This window comes from Melanerpes formicivorus, unplaced genomic scaffold (genome assembly GCF_026170545.1).
Source record: "Melanerpes formicivorus ecotype bairdi unplaced genomic scaffold, bMelFor1.0.p_v2 SCAF_19, whole genome shotgun sequence".
NCBI lineage: Eukaryota > Metazoa > Chordata > Aves > Piciformes > Picidae > Melanerpes > Melanerpes formicivorus.
In genome coordinates, this window is record NW_027142371.1 from 5,790,398 (window position 1) to 5,804,425 (window position 14,028).

General features: G+C 43.5%; 1 long non-coding RNA gene across 2 annotated transcripts in view; it reads right to left on the reverse strand.

The window, feature by feature from the left end:
- Positions 1–14,028, reverse strand: part of LOC137446879 (uncharacterized) — a 151,637-nt gene that overhangs the window by 26,474 nt on the left and 111,135 nt on the right. The window lies entirely within an intron of this gene.

The following is a 14,028-nucleotide window of genomic DNA, read 5'->3' on the forward strand; positions in this document are numbered from 1 at the left end:
AAATAAGCAGCTCAGATAAGATTACATAGCTACAAAGCTTTCATAAGTGACAGGAGAATCAGATCCCTTGTGTAAGCCAGAAAAATAATTTTAGTGCTCTCCCATGGAGCAAAATTACTTCTTGGCTCCTCTCTAGCTTCTTCCAGCCACAGGCAGCAAATGAACACACAGGGTATAACCCGAAGCAAGCTTTCAACCCTCTGAAAGCTTCCTTACTCATTACTTACACAGGATTCCCTTTGAAATCAGTCACCAAAGTCAAGTGATGTATACCTTAGCAACACATGAATGATGCTTCTCAGTCTCATCTCCTTCAACACACAGAAGGGATAGAAGCAATTTCTACAGGAGTTCCACCCTCCCAAGATGACTGATTTGTCACAGTCTTCAGCTTGACCTGCAGGGTAAAGAAAGGCTGAAGCTTCATCCATAATCCAGTCCGTTTTCTACAAGCTTGTGCCAGAGAGACTTAATAGTTTTGTGGTCACTCATGCTGTCACAGTATTTTTCTACCTTCTGGAAGAAAAGCAGCATTAATTTAAATACTTTTAAGACCTCTCTCAGCTTTCCAAGAAGCTGCCAAGCCCTTGGAAAAATCCATCCATTAACATCACAGAAAGAGCTTCAAGGCAGTGTCCATTCTGACACCCAGTTACAAAAGTGTCAGACTGAGAGGGGGGCTGCTTTGAAAATATGGCCTCTAATTGCAAGTGCTGAACACTGGAAATCTAGATCTGGTCTGTGATGAAATCTGAACTACCAGTACTTAACTACATCTGTCAGCTGGGCAAGAGCCCCAGAGCGTTAGTTGTTACAAGGCTTTCTGGTCAAAGTGAAAAAAATCTCCTGACTAAGCCAGAGTAAAAGACCAGCAAAGAATATGAGGACCCTGAAAAGCATCATGAGCTAGTGAAACCATGCAAACAGCTTAAATATCACCCCTGGAGCATATAGTAAAAATCAGAACAGATCTAGGTCACTTCTGCAAATGGAGGGCAGAGTCTTCAGCAGAATAAAATCCTATCAGAGGCAATCAGCTCGTTCAGAGTGTGCTGCTCTTTGCTCCACAGGGACAGATGAGTGTGTCATGAAGTTCAAAATTCATCACTGCTCTTCAGGGAAAAAGTCAACTGCAGAAGAAGCAATGGGGATGGGGAAGATAGGATGTAGGCACATCCTACAGAAAGGTTAGCTTGTTGTGTCCTCAGATTGAGACTTCATTCCTGAAGCCTTCTCGCACTGAATGAAGTCCCTAGACGTCATAAAAATCCCGAGTTGAGCACTTGCCAATTTGTGCATGCAGCTGTAGATGTGCAGTGTGCAATTGCATTTGCCATCAGGGTAATTGTGTGTGCAAAATTGTGTAATAAGTATTTTGTACACATGGTCAGGCTTTTAACTTTCCTTTCTCTCTTTTTTTTTCTTCTCTTTTCTTTCCCCCCCAAGAATCAAACACTGTTTGAAAAATACCCAGGTAAAAGAGTTGAAATTAGTCAAAAGAATTTAACTTGCTTTAATGATAAAGTCACAAGGGACCCACAACACTGTGTACACACACAGAAAAGACACATCACATCACTGCTGTGGCATTAGCATCTCTTGGTACAGCTCTTTAATTTGCCTGCAGAAAGATGGATTCCTTAGACAGAAGCTAATTTGTTGCATGTTGTCTGAAGTCTAAAGCAAGTTAAGTAGTGATCACAGCTACTATGCAGTCCTTGGCAATTAATTGGCTACTTTTGAGGAATTCTTTAATTTCCTATTTGGGGAAACCAAGGAAGAAATCCTTCTGACAGAGAAATCACATCTATTGCACAAAAAAACCTAAACCATATGGACCCACACCCAGATACAAAATGGCCAGGCCAGACGGTGCAAATTGTGTAGACCCGATTACCTTCACTGGCCCTAGATGGTACCACTGCTAAAAGCAAACATCATCAGGGAGCAATGCACATGGCACTGCATCTGTGAACAGAAGATACCACTGAGTACCCACAGTAAGGCAGTGTCATCCTACAAGAGCAACCCAGGCCACCATGCAGCACTGCTGAGCACAGCACCTATTAGATGTGGCCAAGACATAATAACTGGATACTGCAGCACACAGCACAGTGCAGATACTAATCAGAATGTTATTTCATAAATACACATATATCTGCATACACATAGGTCTATATGCACACACAGAGGATTGTCTGCAGGGAAGATCAGTTTTGCTAGGCAATGAGACGTGTTTTTCATTGAAAATTAAATGTTGTGAGAAAAGATTCTTAGAGATTTTAAAACAGCCAGGTGGCAGGGGGAAGTAAATGAAGCATCCCAGGTAGGCAGTGGGTTGCATCACTAAGATGGGCTAGGTGAAGCACAGGCCTGCGTATGCTAGATTCGTAACTTCCAATGTCCCTGCCAACCCACTTCAGAGCTCAATCACTGTAACTGCTATGCCCAAGGAGTCTGAGATCTTTCCATATACACATCCTGTTTGTCACAGATTAGACTAGGAGGCACTCTGGCCAAATGTCTGCTTGTCCAGTGCTAGAGAGCTCCCAGTCACTTTCAGCTCTTGGGCTGCTGCTGGACCTCTATGTTTAGACCAATGCAATTAAAAAACTGATGTTAAGTGATGCAGAGAAGATACAGCCTAATATTGCGATACAGACTAATCTTGACATCTGAGGTACAACTATCCAAAGGACACATTGCATTTAGAGTGGATCAAAGAATCCCAGAACAGGTGGAATCCAAACTGACAGCTTCCCCTTTGGCAAAGAGAGGGACACAGGGGTGCTGGTTGATGGTAGGCTGAACATGAGCCTGCAGTGTGCCCAGGCAGCCAGGAGGGACAATGGCATCCTGGCCTGCATCAGGAACAGTATGGCCAGCAGGAACAGGGAGGTCATTCTGCCCCTGTACACTGCATTGGTTAGGCCACACCTCGAGTCCTGTGTCCAGTTCTGGGCTCCTCAGTTTAGGGAGGAGGTTGACTTGCTGGAGCATGTCCAGAGAAGGGCAACAAAGGTGGTGAGGGGCTTGGAACACAAGCCCTATGAGGAGAGGCTGAGGGAGCTGGGGCTGCTTAGCCTGGAGAAGAGAGACTCAGACGAGACCTTATTGCTCTTTAAAACTACCTGAAGGGAGGTTGTAGACAGGCAGACGTTGGTCTCTTCTCCCAGGCAGCCAGTACCAGAACAAGAGGACACAGTCTCAGGCTGCACCAGGGGAGGTTTAGGCTGGAGGTTAGGAGGAAATTTTACACAGAGAAAGTGATTGCCCATTGGAATGGGCTGCCTGAGGAGGTGGTGGAGTCACCATCATTGGAGGTGTTCAGGAGGAGACTTGACAGGGTGCTTGGTTACATGGTTTAGTTGGTTGGGTGGTGTTGGATGATAGGTTGGACACGATGATCTTGAAGGTCTCTTCCAACCTGGTCTATTCTATTCTATTCTATTCTATTCTATTCTATTCTATTCTATTCTATTCTATTCTATTCTATTCTATTCTATTCTATTCTATTCTAGAGTTTGATGTAAATGCAGGTAAGGTTTTGGCAAAGTGAATGTTGCAAAAAACCCACTGATGCATTACAGAACTGTAGCTCTCCTGCTCCAGTCAGTAGCTCAGATTTGCAGAAATCTTGACACCATTGTTTTGCCACTGGTCACAGAAAATGCAGCAGCATTCCCTGCTACGGAAAAGCCCCATCCAGAGCTGGGCAGGCAGCTGTGCACATGAAGGAAGCACATACACACAAACCCATCTTCCCACAATACTCAGAGGTATAACACACAACTTCCACCACACACTGGCTTACAAAGTCACACATCAATGTACAGCTACACCCGTATTTACTCAGTGTGTGCAAACAAACACATGCATCACGTGTGTTTGTGCACGCACCTGTATAAACACACAAGCTGAGACACGCAGGGCTCTCGGGAGCGCACACAGGTACTCACACATATGTGCTTACATGGATACGGGCACACACCCAGCCCTTGCTCAAGGCAGAGCCAAAACAAAACAAAAAAAAAGAGAGATTACAAGGTGAGGAGTTGTCCCCACAGCTGAAATGACAAGGCCTGTCCCACGGTCCTTCCCTTTACAGAGGGTGGATATCTGTGTGGGCAGTCACGCGTAGACAGGCACACACATGAGCACAGGCTTGCGCCCAGACAAACCTTCCCCCTTCCAGTGGTGCCATGCACATGCCCTGCTGCCACTCCTCCCTTCTCATAATCCTTTCTTCGCACACAGCTTTCCTATCACTCTGTTTCACTTTCCAAATAATGCAGCTCCCCTTTTGTTTACAGCCATGACGCTGGGCTTCTTTGAGTCAGGTTCCGTGACCACCTCGGCCAAGCCAGTCCCATCTTGTTTGTTTGTTTTTGCAGTGACTGAGTGTGTAAGGAATACGGAGGGTGTAGGCGGCTCTGCATGTCCCTTCACCTCTTGTGGGTTTTGGTGCATTCCTTTCATAAATGCTCTCTTTCAAATGCAGGGGACAGGATGCTTTGTTTATATAACCACTGCTTTTTTGCTGAGGCTCAAACCAGCCCAACACATCTCTTTCCAGGAGGCTCTTTTGAGCAGATCCACGTTTCTAAGTTGTCTATGACACGGACTCTGGGTAACAACACAGCTTAGAGAGTTTCTGGAAAAGGACCTAAACTGAGTCAAAGCCAACTTCAGAAAGCTGGAATGTGATAGTTTAGCACTCAATTTCTCCAGCTTTCTCTTCATCCCAGCTGGCCCTGAGTCTCAATAGATCCTTTAGGAAATGGAAGCTTCCTAGAACCAGCTCTGACTCTGCTGATTCTCAGGACCATCAGACAGTTTCTGTAAAACCATGCTGCACTGACTGATGGGAGTGCATCCAAGCTGTAAGGAGCAAGAAATTAGAATAAGGAAGGATATTTGCACACAGAATAATGGATTCCTTAAAAAGGTTTTATCTACCCAAAGAAGCTGAAATGCTTCAGTAAACCCCTGCAATGATGCTCCTTTTCCTCTTCTTTTTCTCCTCTGAGGTGGATATAATATGACCCCTTACTCTGGAAGAGCTGTTTCTGATGCCATTAGTTGTATGACTTATGGTAGTGTAACCATTTCACTTTGCATTTCTCACATCCACACGACCATTTCTACATCTACTCAGATCCAAACCCACAAATGCTGTTGAATTGCAGCAGGTGCTGTGCAAAGACCAGGCTTAAATTAACTTGCCGTGTAACTTACACTGGTAAAGGTGCCTTTACCTGAGTGTGATGAGAGCCATCCCTGCTCTAACTGTATATCTTTTAACTTAAAGTGATACAAACAATCCCTTTTCAAAATTTCATGTCTTCTGGGTATTTCTTTAGCTAAAGTCAGGGGCTGAATGAGTAGAAACAACAGCAGTAAGTGGGAAGAGCAAGGTGCCAGAGCAAGGTGCCAGCCCACTGTGTCACCCACAGTGGATGGCTCTCTATGTTCTTGTTGAAGACCTGCATGCTATAAAAAGCATCTGCTGGTATTGTGCACACATGACCATAACACAGCATTTGCTATCATCCAGTAATTTATTATGAATGTTTCATAACAGAGAGTGGGAAGAAAAAACCTGAAATAGTTCTAGGGAGTTTTCTAGTACCACATTGCTAGGAAGATCTGTTTCCCTTAGCCAAATTATAGACACAAACCAACCACTAACTTAACCACTTGAAGGGAAGTGAGTGCACAGCCATGCCAAGGAAATGATACCCGTGACACAAGGTTGAGTGTTGCTTGTCAAACACAGCAACAGACAAGAAGACAATTTTGGCATGTTCCAGTGACTGCAAACTTAAGATTAACCAGCATAGACTCAGGGCATTTCTGCAAACAGCCTGTGGAGTTTTTGATTAAAAAAAATAAAAGATATTAAAAAGGAAAAACAATTATGCAAGTAAAGGAACAGCAAGACAAAATAAAAGACACATATATTTAAAGCTAAAAACGATCCTTTTTCATTCAATAATCATTGCTCTAACACTCATTCAGAGATGACATACATCATGCATCTCTAGGAAGCCTGTAGAAAATCTCCTGCAAAGCCACTCAAAGGTGGATCATCTGCATTTACAGTCAGAAACAAGAAAGCCAGAACAGTCAGCACAATTTGTTCAAGTTCATTTAGACACCAGAGATCAAGGAGGCAGGAATGCCTAAATCCATGGTGTCAGCTCCTATTACTACTTATGGAGCAGCAGTGCATTTGCAGGCTAAATCATCTTTGCTTATTCGCTGCATAGAATCATAGAATCATAAAATGGTTTGGGTTGGAAGCGACCTTTAAAATTCATCTAGTCCAGCTCCCTGCAGTCAGCAGGGGTATCTGCAACTAGAGCAGGTTGCTCAGAGCTCCAAACAACCTGACCTGGAATGGTTCCAGGGATGGGATATCTACCACCTCTCTGGTCAACCTGGGCCAGAGTCTCACCACTCTTAGTGTAAAAATGAGGTAGCCATGGTTGTGTCTTTATCTGGTAGGATCATGATCACTCTGTAGATTCCACAGTGACAGGACATGCTGGTCAGTGTGTATTCCACACAAACAGAGAAGGGCCTAGGCCCACTCTCCTGAGGTCACCTTCATCTTCCCAACCTTCTGATCTAAAGCTTTGTTGGTGCTGCAGCTAGATTAGGTTCACACACTGTAAGAGGCACCTCTTCTAAGATACTCACATTTCATTTTTATTCCCCAACTCAGCAAGACAGAATTCTATTCATGAGCTAATACAGGCAAATATGCAATACTTTGACTCGTAGCTGCTATACCAAATTCCCAGATGGGCTGCTACCCAAATAATATGAGGTCCTCTTAAAGTCCATCATGAGGTGACTTCAGCTCATAGACTTCAACTAAAAAAGCCTTTCCACTGTGTATTCACATAATGACTCTGATAGTGTCAGAGCTGAAAGCAGCAGCACCACAATGATGTGGAGTGATGATCTTTGAGGTCTCTTCCAACCTTGGTGATTCTGTGATTCTGTCCACTGGAATGCGCTGCCCAGGGAGGTGGTGGAGTCACCATCCCTGGAGGTGTTCAAGAGGGGACTGGACGTGGTACTTGGTGCAATGGTTTAGTCATGAGGTCTGTGGTGCCAGGTTGGACTCGATGATCTTCAAGGTCTCTTCCAACCTTGCTGATTTTGTGATTCTGTGATTCTGTGAGTGCACCATATTCAAATCTCTGCACCTGATCAGACCATAATGTTTGAGATCTCTCCTTCTAAAACAGATATCAACAGCATACTTTACTGAAATAACTACTTGCTTACAAACAGCATACTGAGAACTGCCTTAGCCAGAAAAAAACACTGTTTTTCCATGTAGAGGAGAGACAGGTGGGTTAAAGTCCTTCAGAGTGTGTGAAAGCTGCTTTTGCAATAACAGATTTCCCTAGTGCAGGCTGCTAAACTTCCAGACCAGTTCAGGATTTTTTTTCAATTATTACTTTTTTTTTTTTGAATAAAAATCTTCCAGCACTTTAAATATTTAAAACCTGCCCTCACATCCTTTAATCACACCTTGAGTGCATCAGGATTATGTACGTGACCCAGTTAAGTATCTTTTGTCATCAGTTCCAAGAAAAGGGTCCCAGAACCAGGAATTAGTTAATTCCATAATCCATGAAAGAAAGTTCTAAGAAACTGTGTGACTCGAAATTCTCCTTCTCAGTCTTTCCACTTTAATTGCCCCTCATTCTTCTCATAAAAGGACTGTTGACATGCACCCATTCCACTTTCATTAATGTATTTAATTTGCAAGCCTCACACATACTCCAGCTAACCATACCTGCATAGTCTTTAAATAATATGCTTAGTGCAGTAATGCAATAAGATTAAAACAAATAATTGGATTGCAGAGGGTTTTGGGCAACCCTGGGGTCAGTGAGAAGGGATGACAAGACGGTTGTGCCATCTGTTTCAGCTGGTCAGTTACCTTGGTATAGCACCCTGTTATTGCAGCTCTTTCTGGAGGGCAGGAGAGGGAGATGGTCTGCGGTTTGAGTCTTCCTTTTTGCCAGGGCTACATCTGACATAAGGGCCTTGCTTCAATGACTGTAGCTGGCATTCAGTCTCCAGTGAGCACAACCTCAATTGAAAAGAAGCACCAGAGGAAGCCTCAACCTTTTCTAATCAAAATAGTTCTAGAGCATCTTCATGGCGCCAGGAGCTGTCTATTGTAATTACAAATATTAGCAGTTACCAATTTGTTGCAGCTGTAAGTCATAGACTCATACAGTGTTTGGGGTTGGAAAGGATTTTGAAAGGTCAGCTAGTCCAACCTATATATCTAGAAAACCTATATATAATGTTATCTCTTTTTCTTCATAAATGCTTTTAGCTAAGTCTTATATCCCCACACAATTGTAAGAGCTGGACACTTCAGGAACTGACTCTTGCACTCCAAAAAAGTCTCTTTCACAATAAGTGAAACCACTTTCTTCCATACCTGAAAAGTTCAGGCACATGGTTTAAGACAAAACTATTTCCAGCTTTCTTTTTGTGCTCATAATACCTCTGTTGCATCTCTGACACAGTGACAAACATTCCAATGAGTACAAAACAGAGCTATGACCACAAGAAGGCTGATTTATACCGTGAGATATTTTGATTACGAAGCGGCTTTTAAAATCTGCTTCAGCTTTGGATTTTTTGAGTCCCAACTGGTTATTTGTGCTGCTGTCCCCTGCCTGTATTCTTTGACCTTCTGACATACAGTTACTGCAGTCTGTTGCATGTGTCCCCAAGCAGAAAGCAGATTGGATAGAGATTAGATAACATCGTGGTGTATGGGTTGGGTACTTCTTTTTTTCTTACCAGTTTCCTGTTGATAGAATCACACTGATAAGGAGTTTAGTTGGTAGTTGAAGTATGAAACTGCAAAAGGCTGCCTTTTAGAAGACATGTCCCAACTGGGATAGAGATGCAGACAAAAGATCATTTGGTGTGTAGCTGTGCTCTGGTGCTTAGGCCTATCGCATCACTACCCAGAGTAATGAGGATTTAAGGGGGCTCAGTGTGGGTGCACAACACAAAGCTACTTTCAAACCCATTTATGAACACTGCAGAAACAGAGGAAGCTGAGATATTACTTCATTCTGGCTACATCCTACCAGTTGGTTTCTGAAAGTTATTGCACCACAGTGCTTTAAGGGAAGATGAGTGTGCACTGGTCTCATCTGCTTTAGTACGAAGTCATCCAGGTTGCCTCTAACTATCACAAACAGCTTAAAGTAAGGCAGCTGACTTTGCCCAAAGTGGACATGCAGCAATGCCACAAAGTCCTGCCAGCTGGGTTCCCATGAGCTTTGGCAGCTATGTGGGAACAAATAGCTCATGGGCAATGATGTTTCACATTGCCACATTTCTATCTGCCATGATCATACACAGCTCCAAGGCCTCCAAGACCCATAATGCAAACATGAGAGCCCAGTGAGAGCTGGGGTTGGAATAAACCTCAGAACAAACCAACTGATCACCTGCACTTTTGTTTGGAGGCTTTTTCTTGTAAACATTTGGACCTACTGGGTTGAAGTGATACTGGCTCAACAGAATTTGAAAGCCCATCTTTATCTTCCACTACCTGCAAGAAAAATGAAGAACTATCCAATGCCTTTGCTGTTAGTGGTTTGCTGGCATCAGAGCATGTTTCAGTTGTAAGGATGGAGGCTGTGGTTTCACATTCAGTGGCATGGGCAACCCCCCCCCTCCACACTCACCATGCTGCTGGCACAGCTGTTTGTGCAGCTGCGCAGTCGACCAGAACAGCCAAAAAATTCCTTTCAGCTGACAGTTCAGTTTACCCCACACCATGGAGAAAGGTGTGCTGATTCAAAAGAGGGACAGTGTAAATCCTGGGACAACTGTCCCAGCTTCAGGGAGAGAAGTGATCACCGAAAAAAATGACAAGAATTCAGAGCCTGAGAAACAGAGGTTGTCCTGGAAGATCTTGATAGGAAAGTTCAGCAAAGAAAGGGTCAGTCTACACATGCAGTTCCCTCTGAGGCAGAAGGGAGTTGCAGATATGAATTGAGGGCTGTGCAAGCAGCAGTACAATGTAAAGCAGATTTTCTTTGATTAGCCATGGCCTCTAATCTCTCCTGTGCCCCCCTGCAGCGAATTCCGGAGTTCAACAGCCCCCACTGGACTTTCCTGTTAAAGCTCAAATCATTAAAACTATTTGTTTAGTAAAGGCTAAAGCACTCAGGTCCCAGTGCCTGAGAGCTCTTTGAGGTTAAATGTTGTCAACCTTTGAATGCAAGCCATATTCCACAGGGTCTCAGTGATTCACTGGTAAAACCATATGGAAATCTTATCTCTAGGCTTCGCCCTTCACCCCAGCTCATTTCAGTAGCTAATTAAACTGCTTGGTCAAAACGAGCTACTGTACTCCCAAATACAATTCTGAGCATGTGGCAAAGCCTCTGCCAAAGCTTGCACACTCAGCAGAGATGTCACAAACTGGCCTTCTCTCACACCCAGGAAAGGATCTTCAGCTGGCTGAAAGTGGCTGAGCTTCATATCAATGTTATGTGCAATTCTGCTGAGCAAAACAAGTGTAACCAAGGGGAAAAAACCACCCCAAAACCCAACAAAGTAGCAGGCTCTCCACCAGGTAACTTTGTCAAATGTAAAATTTCCTATGTCTGAAACCAAGAATTTACACTGTCCCAGGACTGAGGTTCTTTATCTTACCATTTTTCACTGGTGATGATGCATTATTCCATGAGAATCAGAAAACAAGGTTTAAGTATTGTGAGCTGGACCCACATCAGCATTGACTCAACACTCTTGCTTAGGGCAGAAGGCATTCAAAGAAGGGAAGGATCAGTTCCCAGGGTGATCCAGGATTCACTTTGTCTATAACTTCCAAAAGGATGAATATTTCTCACAGAACACTCCTAGTCACGCCCTAGAGAATATTCCTCAATTGGCCTCATCTCAATTTCAAGAGTCACTTCAGTGAAATTGCCATGAATTAGCAGACAAATTCACATACCTGAAAAAAAATTAATAATTTGAATTGAATCTGAAGGTGATATGGGCAGCTGGAGAGTCTGCATACCTGCCCTCCAGGGGAAATGGCTGTCTGACCCTTAGAGGAGACAACAGGTGGGAACCTGCTAGCAAGCTATAAGCTCAGAGCCTGAGGTCAGTGTTAAAGACTGCAAAAAGAGCCCAAGCCTGGCTGGCTGCCCAGGAGCCAGAGATCCTGAAGATCCCAGCAGTCAGGAGAGAGCTGTTATTCTGGAAGACCTAGCTAGAAAGAGTCCAGTGATGGGCTGCATAGAGCTATAGCAGTCACCCTTACTAGACCACCAGAAGAGGAGAGAGATTTGAAGAACTACAGAGATGAGTTTCTGTCTGTCAGCTCCCTGTCCGTCTGTCAACAGCGTCCCTAGGAGCTGGGCGGGGGAGCTGGAAGGAAATCAAGCAGGTTTTCAAACCTGCCTGGCAGGCAGTGAAAATCCTCCCTGCTTTCTGTCAGTCTTGCAAAAAAATGCCATATTCCCCCAAGCATCCAAGCTGAGATAGCAGGAAGTGCTCTGCCTTTCCTGTGAATATTTCTGAAATCTCAAAACCTTTCCTAGTACCTACTTGGCCAAAATGTGGCTGATCTTCACAAACTCACAGTTGAGGGGAACACAACAACAACAAAAATTAAACCAAAAAAGGATGAGTCAATCAAAAATTGTGTTTCAAAAGCTGTTAATAGTTTTTTTTGTTCCATGACAAAGCATTCACTGGAACCAATTTTGCACCTCTGAATACTTCCTTTATAGAAATCTGACATATTGAGCTGAATAAGATGCCCTGTTCAATAACAGTTGGGCTCTTATTTTGAATGTCTGTCTGTGTCATTTAGCTATTAGTGAGCATAGACAAAGCTGTAAAAGCCAGGGGTTTAGTTCTGAAGCTTATTTGTACTGCTGGTTATGTACAACACCTATGGTACTTCCAAGCAAACAACCTTCAAAGCCCAGACCTCACAGAAGCATCAGACCCTGCAGAACATTTTGCCAGCATTTAGACTTACTTGCCTATAATAAACAATCCCTTACTGAGAATTTCACACTATTACCTTGAACAGTCCATTTGAGGTCTCTTTAAGCCCAGTGAAATAGGATGAATTTGCTAGTTGTCACCAGTTTCTTCCTTCTGTCACTTTGCCAGGTACCTAAAGTCTGGCCGTTCAACTCCAAATCCAAGCAGCAACACAGATTAACCTTCCAGTCTCAAGCACTCCAAATTCTCCTGCCTGGCTCACTTATAGCCCAGATAAGGCAGGGTTCTTGTATTGGAAAGTCCTTACTATGAAACACGCCTCACAGAAGTTTTCAGCTGTTTGGCACTCCTGCAAATTTAGGTCAGGAATATAATTTTTTCGTAGATTTAAACCCAAATCCAAGGTGGCTACGTTCAGACAGGCAGCCTGTGATGTTAAAAGGAAGGTAATGTGGCCACCCAGGGAGACATGATCAACTTCCACTTTGTATTTGATGAGAGACATCACCAAAGAAATACCAAGACCTACTTTTTCACTTCCTTTCCAGCTCAGCCCTCTGAAATACTCGAGTGCATGTTAACTTTTACCTCCAAAAAAATATCATTATGTCTTTGACCTTTAAAACAAAACAAGAAAACAAACCACAGAGTCACAGGCCACCCTTAAACAATGCTTGGGTTCAATCCAGTCATTGCTCTCTGTTTGAGAAGGGAGAGTAATCCCTGCAAATGCACAAACTAGTCATGTGCATGAAAATAGAGAAGCAAGCAGAGTACTGCCATCAAAACCACCACCTAGCCCAGGTATCAAAAGGCAGCTTGTGTCTACTACTTGCGATGGTTACCTGCACCAAACAATGAAGCAGTAAATTGTCTTTCTAAAGGACAGAAATAAGGGTGATGATGTGGTATCCAAAGAGGTATTATTTGTTCTTCCAGGTTTCATAATTCTTCTAGTTCCTCCCTGGTCAGATTTTGGTATGAGAACCATCCAAGAAAGCACTGCAGAGGCTGGTTGTCTCATCTAGGAGCTGAAAAAGAATGCCTTCGCTGATGTACGGACTGAACTGGGCTCTTTGATTGTATACTTTAGGGTGTTTTTTCATTACTTTAAGCATTTAGGGAAAGAGAGAAGGAATGATCTTCCAGAGGGCATTTCAAAATACATTTACTTCTCTCCATATGGGGAACCTAACCCTTAGTTCCCAAACCAGGCACACAAATTTGGGCAGTTTCACATGACCACCTCTCCTCTAGTCATGCTCTGCTGATTTTTGTCCAGTTTCTATTTATAGTTTCCTAGATATGATGGCCATCTTGTTTGACCTTCTGCATAACACAAAGCCACGGAATTTCACTCAGCTTCCACTGAAATAAACTCATCTTGACAACAAAATGGTGGCTGTTGCATAACATCAAACAGAAACATGTTTATAAATGCTAAGGTCCCATGAGCCTGAGAAGAAATGGGCTGTATAGAAGCAAGAGATGGCCACAAGTTGGATTTAAGATGATCAAGGCAAACGTAGCTTAAAGAGCCATTACACAATCTTGTCCACCGTCCACTGCAGTCCTTGGAATTGGACACTGAAAGGAGGTCACAGTAATCCTAATGTGGGGAAGCATGACAAGCTTCTCTCAATCCCTAGGAACATGCACATAACAGTGGGAGAGGCACACTTAACCAGTATCCAGACCAGGATAACTGTCTGTACAAACAAAAACAAGGAAGCCTTCCAGAACAAGTGGGGCCCCAGGCATACAGAACACCTGGTGGTTTGGCATACTTTTAGAGAGCTTAGATAAACAGTTCTAAAAGTATCCTGGGATCAGGGAGAATATTCCCAGAATCTCATGTGGCATTTAAAAAGGGATTTTTGTGCCATGTGTTGGTATCTAGGGCAATAAAGTTCATCTTTCAGAGATGGAGATGGGCATGCTCCTCATCAGGATTACAGCAGTCTGTCAACCCAATGGCTGGTCTGGTTTACC